Raw genomic sequence first — 10,420 nt, 5'->3', positions numbered from 1 at the left:
CTCCCCTACCTCTGGGTCACAATTAGTCTTTCTCAGAACTGATTGCACCAGCCTATTTAATTTTTACTCATAAAATCCCTTCCTGGTCACCTCCAAGTCGGGATCAGCTCTGGGAGCAAAGCCAGAATCTCAGGCGGTCGCCATCCATGCACAGAGACCTCAGGGCATCACAGATTTGCTGCAGGTATTGGAAACAAGTCTGAGGACATGAGAGAGGCCACGGTGGCCTCTGGGATCCATCTGCAGTTGAGCAGGAGGGATTGGAATCGATGACCTTGGACACCTCTGCTCATCACATGGGACCTGTGAGTTGAGGAGCTGGAGAAGGAATGTGCTGCCATTCCTGTGTGCTGAGAGCACGGCCTCAGACCCTGCAGCTCCTTATCAGCTGTTCTCCCACTTGCCCTGTGGACTCCAAGACGCTCCCCTCCCTTCAAATACCAGCCTTCCTCATGAGGAAAAACATCTCCTTTTCTCCCAAATCCAGCCTCCGTATTTCAGCACCCATTTCGCCCTTCAGCACCCGAATGCCCGAGTTTTGGAGGTTGATTCCTAGAGTATGTTGACAAGACTCTGGACTGAGGCACCCTGGAGCTTCAAGCAAGCCTGGTTTTCTTTGCCAGAGCCAATGGCTGGACTCGGCGATCTTAGAGGGGGTTTCCAGTCTCTGTCTGCTGGTCTCATGCAGAGCTGCAGGATCTGTGCCCAGCAATTGACTCAGCTTCTTTCCCTGGTGCCATCATTACAGGGAGGTGATCCTGAGGATTAGGTCCCAAACATAACCCTGATATTCCTTTCTTGCAGGGTCAGAAGCTGGTTTTAATGCACAGCTGCCCAGATATTGGGCAGGTCTTCAATTCAGGAGTGTCACGAAAAATTCCAGCCCTTACAGGTTTAGGAAAACACAGGAATTCAGCAACCAGGCTTAGGAACTGATCAAGCTGAGCTCCACTCCTGCAATCATGACACTTCCCTGGATTTAGCACCAGGAACATGTTTATGAAGCAGCAGCAGGAGAGCTATGACCCCCTAAGCATCTCCAGGAGCTAATCCAGTCTCCTCGGGCTGATGAAGGCTCCCTCCTGTGCCCTGAGCTCTCAATCCTGCATGGTTCTGCCTCACAGAGGGTTTGGGTGACACTCCATATCCCACTGCCCCCTCCTGCTCACAGCCACCCCCACACCCAGACAAGGGCATGAAAGAGCTGATGCACATCACGCCAAGACGATGCAGAGGCTGAGCTTGAGAGGACTGTCAGGACACCTAGAGAAGGTGAGAAAATTCACCTGTGATTGCTGGAGCACGGCAGACCCCACACATTGAAAGCATTTTATTGGGAGCCATGAGACCTGTGTAACTTAAGGAGTTTTCCTGTGTATTCCAAGGGCTTGAGCAAATTATAACAGGCAAAAAAAGCCCAGAGAACTGGTTCAAATGAAGTCACCAAAACTCCAGTTATAGTAGGGAGAAGTATGGAAGCGTTTTTCTTAAATGTAGTGTGTGCTGCCATCTTTCAGGGAAGCTGTGCCTCCCACTATCCCAAGAGCCAAGCAGGTAAATGCACATTCCCAGGACCCTGACAAGCTACAGAACCTTCTCAGGACATTTTTTCCTCTATGGCTGAAACATGTTCTGGGATTTTTATCATTTGCCTGCTCTGCACTCACCAAATCCATGGAAGCTCTTAAAAAACAGCACATCATTCCCTTCGTCCTTCTCCAGACAACGCCACAGAACTCAAATGGCCTCTGCTCCCTGTGGGATGTCACCAGAAGCATCACACTTTGCAGCCAAAAAGCAGCCACATCATGAAAGCACGAGTGAAGCCATGTCCATTGGAGAAGTCAGGTCTCTCCACGTTTTGAACTAAATAAGAGATATTTGGATTGGATATTAGGAAGGAATTCCTCCCTGTGAGGGTGGGCAGGCCCTGGCACAGGGTGCCCAGAGAAGCTGTGGCTGCCCCTGGATCCCTGGCAGTGTCCAAGGCCAGGTTGGATGGGGCTTGGAGCAGCCTGGGCTAGTAGAAGGTGTCCCTTCCCATGGCAGGGGGGGTGGAAGGGGATGGGATGATTTTTAAGGTCCCTTCCAACCCAAACCATCCTGGGATTTTATGGCTGGATGTCCAGCTCGGAATTTGCTTCACACCCAAGCTTTAAATTTAGTTGCTTTCAGAGCATGTTCCCTCTGGATTATGGTTTTCATCCATGAATTTCAGAGTAGCAGAAAGGCTGACGACCAGCAAGTCACACACAGCAGGGTCATTGCAGTGAGGTTGCCTCTGTACCACACAGCAGGAAGCTCCACTGCTGTCCAAGGTGGGATGAGCTGAGAGCCAAGGACAATATCAGCACAAGCAGTGCCCTCACCAACCATGGCACAACCCCTCAGCACCACAGAGCCCACCCAGTGCTGGCACGGGCTCCACCAGCAGCCCCTGACGCGAGGCCCATCCTAAGAGACCCCTCAAAAGATGGGGCAAAGACAAGCTAAACACAACAGATGTTCCAGGCCTACCCAGGAGAAAGGCAAGGCTGGAGACAAACAAGGCTGCAGCAGGGACTATGCCAGGAGCAAACACCCAGATCTGGGCTTCAATGGAGCTCCTGAGCCCATGGGCAGCTGGGTGTGTGTGGGGCGGGTTCCCAGGTGAACCTGCTCAGGGCAGTCCAGAGGCATCAGCACACTCAGGGCTCTGCCTTTATGCCAGGGCTGTCCACAATACCAGCGCTGACTCCCTTTTAAACAGTTTCTAAATCTATAAAAATGCACAGAGAGCATTGAAAAGTCTGTATTTCTTATAAGAAACACACCTGGGCACTGAGAAGTTGGAAGACCCTCCTGCTTCAAAGTGTGGCACAGAAATGCCTCTTCCTCCCCAGGAGACCAGGATCCCTCCCCAGCTTCTTGCCCTCCTTTCTATGAAGGACAGAAAGACAAGGCAGGAGGATGTTTCCCAGCTCAGCCTCGGGCTGCTGGAGGAGAAGCAGGAGCCTCAGCCTCCTGTCCAGCCATGCTGGCCAGGCAGAGCTCCCTGGCTGCTCTGGGTCCGCAGGCAGCTGCCGGTGACTACAAAGACAGCAGCAGCCTCCAGTGGCCAGCTGGCAAACGACACCAGCGTGGCCAGTGTTCCACACAAACGCCAGCGTGGCCTGGTGGCCAATGTCCCATGGTCAGCACCCGTGTGGTTTCATCCCCAGTGTCCCATGGCCACCACTGTGGCCTGGTGGCCAATGTCCCATGGTCAGCACCAGTGTGGTTTCATCCCCAGTGTCCCATGGCCACCACTGTGGCCTTGTGTCCAGTGTCCCACAGCCAGCACCAGTGTGGTCTTATGGCCAGCGTGGTTTCATCCTCAGCACCCCACAGCCAGCACCAATGTGGTCTTGTGTCCAGTTGTCTCACAGCAAACACCAGTGTGGCCTCACACCCAACACTCGAGTCCAAGGTCCCATGGCCAACACCAACGTGGCCTTGTGTCCAATGTGCTATGGCCAGCGCCAGCGTGGTTTCATCCTCAATGTCCCACTGCCAGCACCACTGTGCCTTCATGTCCAATGTCCCGTGGCCAACACCAGCGTGGTCTCATGTCCAGCATCCCATGAAAATGCCAGCGTGGCCTCATGTCTGATCACCCACAGCCAGCATCACTGTGGCCTCACACATGGCATCACACAACACCAGCGTGGTTTCATGCCCAGGGTCCCACGGTGAATTGCAGTTTGGCCTCACATCCAATGCCCCAAGACCACTCTCAGTGGGGCCTCATGTCCAACATTCCCTGGTGAACACCAGCGTGGCCCCATTCCTGACATCCCACAGCAAACACAAGTCCCACGGCGAACACAAGTGTGGCTGTGCACCCCGTGTCCTCCATGCGGCACGTCCCCACCATCCCCTCCTCTAGATCCAAGCCCACAGGGGCTCACAGCTGGCCCAAAGCCAGGAAGATATCAATCATTGAATCATGGAATCACTAAAGTTGGAAAAGCCCTCTGAGATCATCGTGTCCAACTGTTCCTTCAGCGCTGCCAAAGCCACCGCTGACCCCTGTCCTCAAGTGCCACATCCACACGGCTTTTAAATCCCTCCAGGACTGGTGGGAACTCCACCACTGCCCTGGGCTAGTATGCCAGGGCTGGACAACACTGCTGGTGACGAGTTTTTCCCAACTAACCTATCCAAACTTCCCCTGGTGCAACCTGAGGCCTATTGCTCTTGTCCTGTCACTTTTCTCTGGGAGAAGAGACCAACACCCTGATGAAACCTTTTCTACCAAAAAGGCAGCTTTTTATGATGAAAGATGACTCCCAGTCCTCAGTGCCACCGTGTCACCAAGGCCCTCAGTGATCTCATGACACTGCTGTCCCTGCTCTGGGTCCCCAGGTCCTCATCCTGGTTTTCCTTCTCTGCTGCACAGGGAACATCTTGCAGAGGAGGAGCCCACCCAGGTGCCTGGACAAGCTGCAAAAGAGGAGTGGATGAGCTGTTTTCTTGTTGTCTGCTTTCCCTGAGTCCTTTGAAATAATCACAAACACAGCAATTATTGCAAAGATAAAATGCCAAGGATTACAGAATCCTCACAGGCAAAGCTCCCCATCAATTAACTAAACCAAGACTTGCTGTTAAATATAATCCGCTACAGGAAGCCAGAGCAAGAGACAATTAAAAATTTTTTTAAAAGGCACAACAAATAAATATTTGTGGAAGAAACAGATGGGAAGGAGAGAGGAGAGATTGTTTTCAGAGATCAGTATCATTTTGGGTGGTTGTATGTCACATGCAAGCACCAAAAATATCTCAGCGTGGGGCAAGCCGAGTCACAGCATGAGGTTTCAGATGTAACTGAGGGACTTGGGGGTGCTGTGAGTTTTGGGGTAACACACACAAAAAAGATGGGTCAGGGTTTTTAAAAGTAGTGTATAGAATTGGGGTACTCAGTCCAGTTTAGGGACTCATCCGGGTGTTTTATCCTCTCCTCAGTCCCCATGTCAGCGCAAACTGCGCTCCTCTCCGGGGAGGGCTGAGTCTGGGGCATGGTGGAGGGGCTCTTCCCCAGCCCTCCTGCTCTGCCATCAGGAACTGATTACTGCAGCCAGCTGAAGTCTCTCCCAGTTCAGCCCCATTTCTCCCAGTGTCATCATCCCCTTGGAACCAAATGAGCTGCCAACCTCTCCAGTGCACTCCGTCTGGGAGCAGGGGAAGCACCACCCAAACCTCCTGCAGCAACCACAGGTTGAGTGATTAATTCCTATTTTAATTAAAGTTTTGCCTTGTGACTCTAGTCAGGAATCAAACATCGATATCATGGAATCAGAGAATCACGGAATGGTTTGGGTTGGAAGGGACATCGAAGCCCACCTCACCGACGCCGGCAACCCCTCCCACTATCCCAGGTTCCTCCAAGCCCCCTCCAACCTGGCCTTGGACACTTCCAGGGGGAGACGCCAACATGAAGCGAACACATGTCCTTCTGGGGAGCCCAAAACCAACACACCTGGCAGTGGTGGGCACTGGTGAGCACCACGAGTCTTTGGAGACACGTCCATCAAAAGCTGTGGGCTCCCGTGACATTTGGGATTGCACCTGTATGGAAGCCAGCTCAGGTGGATGTGCCACACAGCCTCAGCACGAGGTTGGCACCTGGAACAAGGATAACTGGCCCATGTGTGACCAGATTTGGGGTTATGGCTCAGATGAGCCTCTCGTTTCTCTTTCTCCTCCGTTCCTCTGTCCTCTGCCAGGTGTTGCACCACGCCTGCATTCTTCCTACACCCACGTACAGCGCCGAGCACAAAAACCCTCAGTGCTGGGAGAACCAGGAGAGCCCTGGGCTCTCCAGCCAGCTACAGCCACATCCCAAACCTCCTCCTCTGCTTTGCCTTCCTTTGGAAACCCCAAGCTCTGCTGCTGCAGCAGAGACAAACCATAAGGGACCATGAAAAAGGTGAACAAAAAGTTGGAAACGCTCTTAAATGACGGCTCAGGCTGGAAATGCAAGTCTTCTGTTTGTTTTTCTTTGTAGCCCACCCTGAATATCCCTGCTAATTTTCTGACTATTGCTGGAGTGTACAGAAGAATTGCTGAAGACACATTTTCCTAACACACACATTACACAAAAGGAGATTATATTTTAGCCTCTTTTAGAGACTATAAAATCAGATTCATCCTAACGAAAGAGCAAATAAAAAGGGGTTTCCCTTTTCTTCCTCAATCTCTTGGCATTTCTCCTCCTGTGGTTTTATTCCTCTCCTTCCCCCCCCCCCTTCTTTCTCCCCGTTATCTGTGTTTCTTGCTCATTCCAACTTGATGACATGTTGCTGGGACAACTAAGTCTTGTAACCTTCTTAACTTTGCCATTGTTACTGCCTGGAGTGTATTTAGGAGGAGTGTTTTAATTTCTTTTCGAATGCACAGCGCCTGCCCCTTTGGAAGATATTAGAAATGGGAAAAGGGGGGGTCGGGGGGGTGGAAAAGCTTTTCTTCTCTAAATGTCTGCTATTCAAATCACCTCTTTTTTTATTTCCTTTAAACCCATCATTTGTATGCTGTAGGTCGCTGCTTTAAAACCCGGCTCGCTGTTGCTGAAAGGATCACCCGTATAATGATGTCATCCATATTCAGCTGGAATCTTGGCGCCGCTGGAGCCCAGCGCTTCCCTCCTCTCCCGCTGGAAGCTCAGCCGCGGGCTCCCCACCGCTCCTCGCTCTCCCAAAATTTCCCCGTGGGAATGAGTGGGCTTGGATGGGGATCGGGGAGGAAGGGGGTCCTGGCGGGAGGTGCACAGGGAAAGATGCCGTGATGGACAGATTATAGAGCAGCAAACAGCACAAACTCCTGGTTTGGAGACTGTTCTGGTGGAAGGTCCTTCCATGGGGTCCTGGAGGGTCCATCCCACGCTGTCACTGACACTGCAGGAGACCCGTGGGAATGAGTGGGCTTGGATGGGGATCGGGGAGGAAGGGGGTCCTGGCGGGAGGTGCACAGGGAAAGATGCCGTGATGGACAGATTATAGAGCAGCAAACAGCACAAACTCCTGGTTTGGAGACTGTTCTGGTGGAAGGTCCTTCCATGGGGTCCTGGAGGGTCCATCCCACACTGTCACTGATACTGCAGGAGAGAGAGCTGGGGCGGTTCACCGGGAGAAGAGAAGGCTCCAGGGAGACCTCAGAGTCCCTTCCAGGGCCTAAAGGGGCTCCAGGAGAGCTGGAGAGGGACTTTGGAGAAGGGCCTGGAGTGACAGGACACAGGGAATGGCTTCCTACTGCCAGAGGGCAGGGATGGATGGGATCTTGGGAAGGAATTCCTGGCTGTTAGGGTGGAGAGGACCTGGAAATAGTTGCCCAGAGAAGCAGTGGCTGCCCCATCCCTGGAAGTGTTCCAGGCCAGGTTGGACAGGGCTTGGTGCAACCTGGGTTAGTGGAAGGTGTCCCTGCCCATGGCAGGGGGTGGAATGGGATGAGTTTTAAGGTCCCAACCCAAACCATTCTGAGATTCTACGATTCTGGGTCTGTCCTGGCTGTCCCAGCCCTGCCAGCCTGGGAAGAGCCAGGTCTCACACATGGAGCAATATCCCAAGCCCACCTGGATGCCCCCTGCCCACTCCAGCTTGTCTTTATTAAAATCCTAATTGTACACATGTCATGCACAAAATCCCCCAGCCCCTTCCATGTCAGCCCTGATGTTTCCCTGACACACTCATTGTACCTGGATCAATGCTCTGTTAGCAACTAATTGATCTTTTATTAACATATAATAACTTACTTATTAAATAGAAATTAAAGACTTAATTGCGACACTTAATCTAGAGTGGCTCGGTACATCACCCTCATAAGCATAATGTATAATTTAATTAATTGGCAGAGCTGATAATAGCATGTCATCTATCACCAGCTCTCCTGACCTGGGAGCTCGTTGCAGCCCGAGGTGTTTGCCACGGATGCAAATACGGGACTCTCCCAGGAATGGTGCCGTGGGATTTGGGATATTCTGGCACAGACACCTGCAGGTGATCCCCATCCTACCAAAATGCACTCAGAGAATGTGGCCACTGGCCAGGATCGATCACAAATCTGTTCTGAAGTTTATCTGTGGAGAAGGAGAAGGCTGATGGGATGGACCAGCTCATCCCAGTGCTCTCCAGTGCTGGCGGAGGAGGATGCAGGGACGTGGTTGTGCTGCCTCTCTCCTCCCTCCTAGCAGAGATTTCTCTCCAAAAACAGGATTCAGGCAGCATCCCCCAGGTGGGGAGGTGGCCCCACATTCCTTGGACTAACCAAACAGGGATTGATTTTCCCACTGGTCACTGTTCCTTCTGTGCCTGCTCAAATTTGGGTCCATGCACCATTTTTCACAGCCAGGCACTCACATCCTGCCCCCCCTTCCCTATCACCGTCTCCCAGCAATAAAGAATTTCATTTTAAAAACTGAAAGATTTAATTTAAAAATACAAAATGGCAAAGGGAGGGTTTTTTAAATAAAAAAATAAAGGTAAAGAGATGATGGTTGGAACAAAATGTTCTAGAAGAAAGCTGTTCCCTTGGGGTTTCTTTTCTTTAAGCTTTGCATATTACAATTTGAAATTTTTGTAAAGAGATCCCCATTTTATATTCACACTGGTAGCCTGAATTTAAATATCTCTCTCACCTGAGATTAATACAGGCTTCACCCTGAATTACTTCCCAGCTCTGAAGTACAGCTCTGGAGAGCTCAACTCTCCACAAATTCACTTCTCTTTTAGAAGCATAAAAGCTTATGAAATATATGAAATATTAAAATAACATGTGTGCCAGGGCAGAGAGGGGGAAGGGAAGGCTGGGTCAGTGCAGGGGGGCTCCTTTGATATGAAAACACACTTTTCCCTCAAATGAAACCACGGATCTGTGAGCGCAGGACAAGAGCCCCATGAAACACCGGAGGCGAAGATTCCAGCCCACAGGATGATGCTTCTCTTTATTTTATTTAATTATTAAGCCCTGCAATCCACGTTGTGTGGGGCAGAAATCATCATTCCCCTCTGCAATAGAAAATATCAGGTTTCTCTGGAGCCAAACAAAATATTCCCTGCGAACCAGATTATAAACAAAGTTGTAAATGCTGGCTCCTTGTCAGACCAACTCGATAATAACCAAATCCACCTGATGGGGGGAAATGCCTTGTTTAGATGCTGAGCACCCATTAGCTGATTGCCACAGAAATCCAGCAGTTTGTAGAAGGATTTAACCCCTGAGGAGCTGTCAGGCTGCTGGGAGAGGCTGGCTGGCACAGCAGCAGGGTGGGCAGGGCAGGGGGACATCCCAGTCTGCCCACATGGATCCCCTCTCCTCCTGGGCTGCGGCATTCCCTGTCTGCTGTCCTGGTTTTACTGACTGGAGGATGTTGGTGCTGTGAAAACCAGCACCCTGCTCACCCCGGGTTTGCTTTCATCCTCTGCATCTACAAAGAAATCAACTCCATCAAATTCGGAGTGAGATGATCTCTAAAGTCCCTTCTAACCCAAACCATTGCACGAAAATTAAGCTGTTTTCTTCTCAAACACCTGCTGGTCCCTGGTAGTCCCTCGCCCTGTCCCCATGTCTCTTTTTCCCCTCCTTGGTGTTTTTCCATGTCTTTTCCTCCCTGGCTGTCACCACCAGCCTGCACAGCCCAAAGCAGGAGTCCTGTCCCCAGCTGGCAGGGAGAACAGGAGCCGAGACACGCGAGGTGATGCAAGGTGGGACCTCGTGGAGACCCAGCACTGCTCAAATAAATTCCCAGGAGCTGGAAGTCCTGCAAATCCCTGTTTGCTCATGAGCCGTGAGTGGAAGATTGTGGAATCACAGTCATGGAACGGTTTGGGTTGGGAGGGATTTCAATTTCATCCAGTGCCACCCCCTACCATGGGCAGGGACACCTTCCACTATTCCAGGCTGCTCCAAGCCCCATCCAACCTGGCCTTGGACACTTCCAGGGATCCAGGGGCAGCCACAGCTTCCCTGGCAGCTTCTCTGTGCATCTGCAGTGAGCACCAAGCCCAGGAAATGGTGGCCCATCTCCAGCCTGGGACACCCTGGATGTCCCCAAGGCAAACGTGGTGTCTGCCAAAGTCAACTGGACAGGCACATCTTGGGAGAAGTCATGATGACAACACAAGGTTTGCTCTTGATAGGACGAGAAGAGATAGTTTCAAGTTGAATCAGGGGAGTGTTGGGGAAGATGAAACAGGAAAGCCTTATAAATATGGTTGCCTGACAAAAGATTTTGGGAATATGAAAACTACAGGCGACATCGAAATGAAAGCCACTTTTGAAATACCAAGTCTTAGTTACTGAACAACTGGAAAACAATGGTATGGCCGACTGAAGGTAATCCCCTCTTGATTGAACAATACCCTCTGCTTGCAGGCAGGTCCCAGCGTCAGAGGCGACCCCCCTCACTCCG

This window comes from Corvus brachyrhynchos, unplaced genomic scaffold (genome assembly GCF_000691975.1).
Source record: "Corvus brachyrhynchos isolate BGI_N302 unplaced genomic scaffold, ASM69197v1 scaffold63, whole genome shotgun sequence".
Taxonomy (NCBI): Eukaryota; Metazoa; Chordata; class Aves; order Passeriformes; family Corvidae; genus Corvus; species Corvus brachyrhynchos.
The sequence above is the reverse complement of the archived record's forward strand: the minus strand, read 5'-3'. Positions refer to the sequence as shown.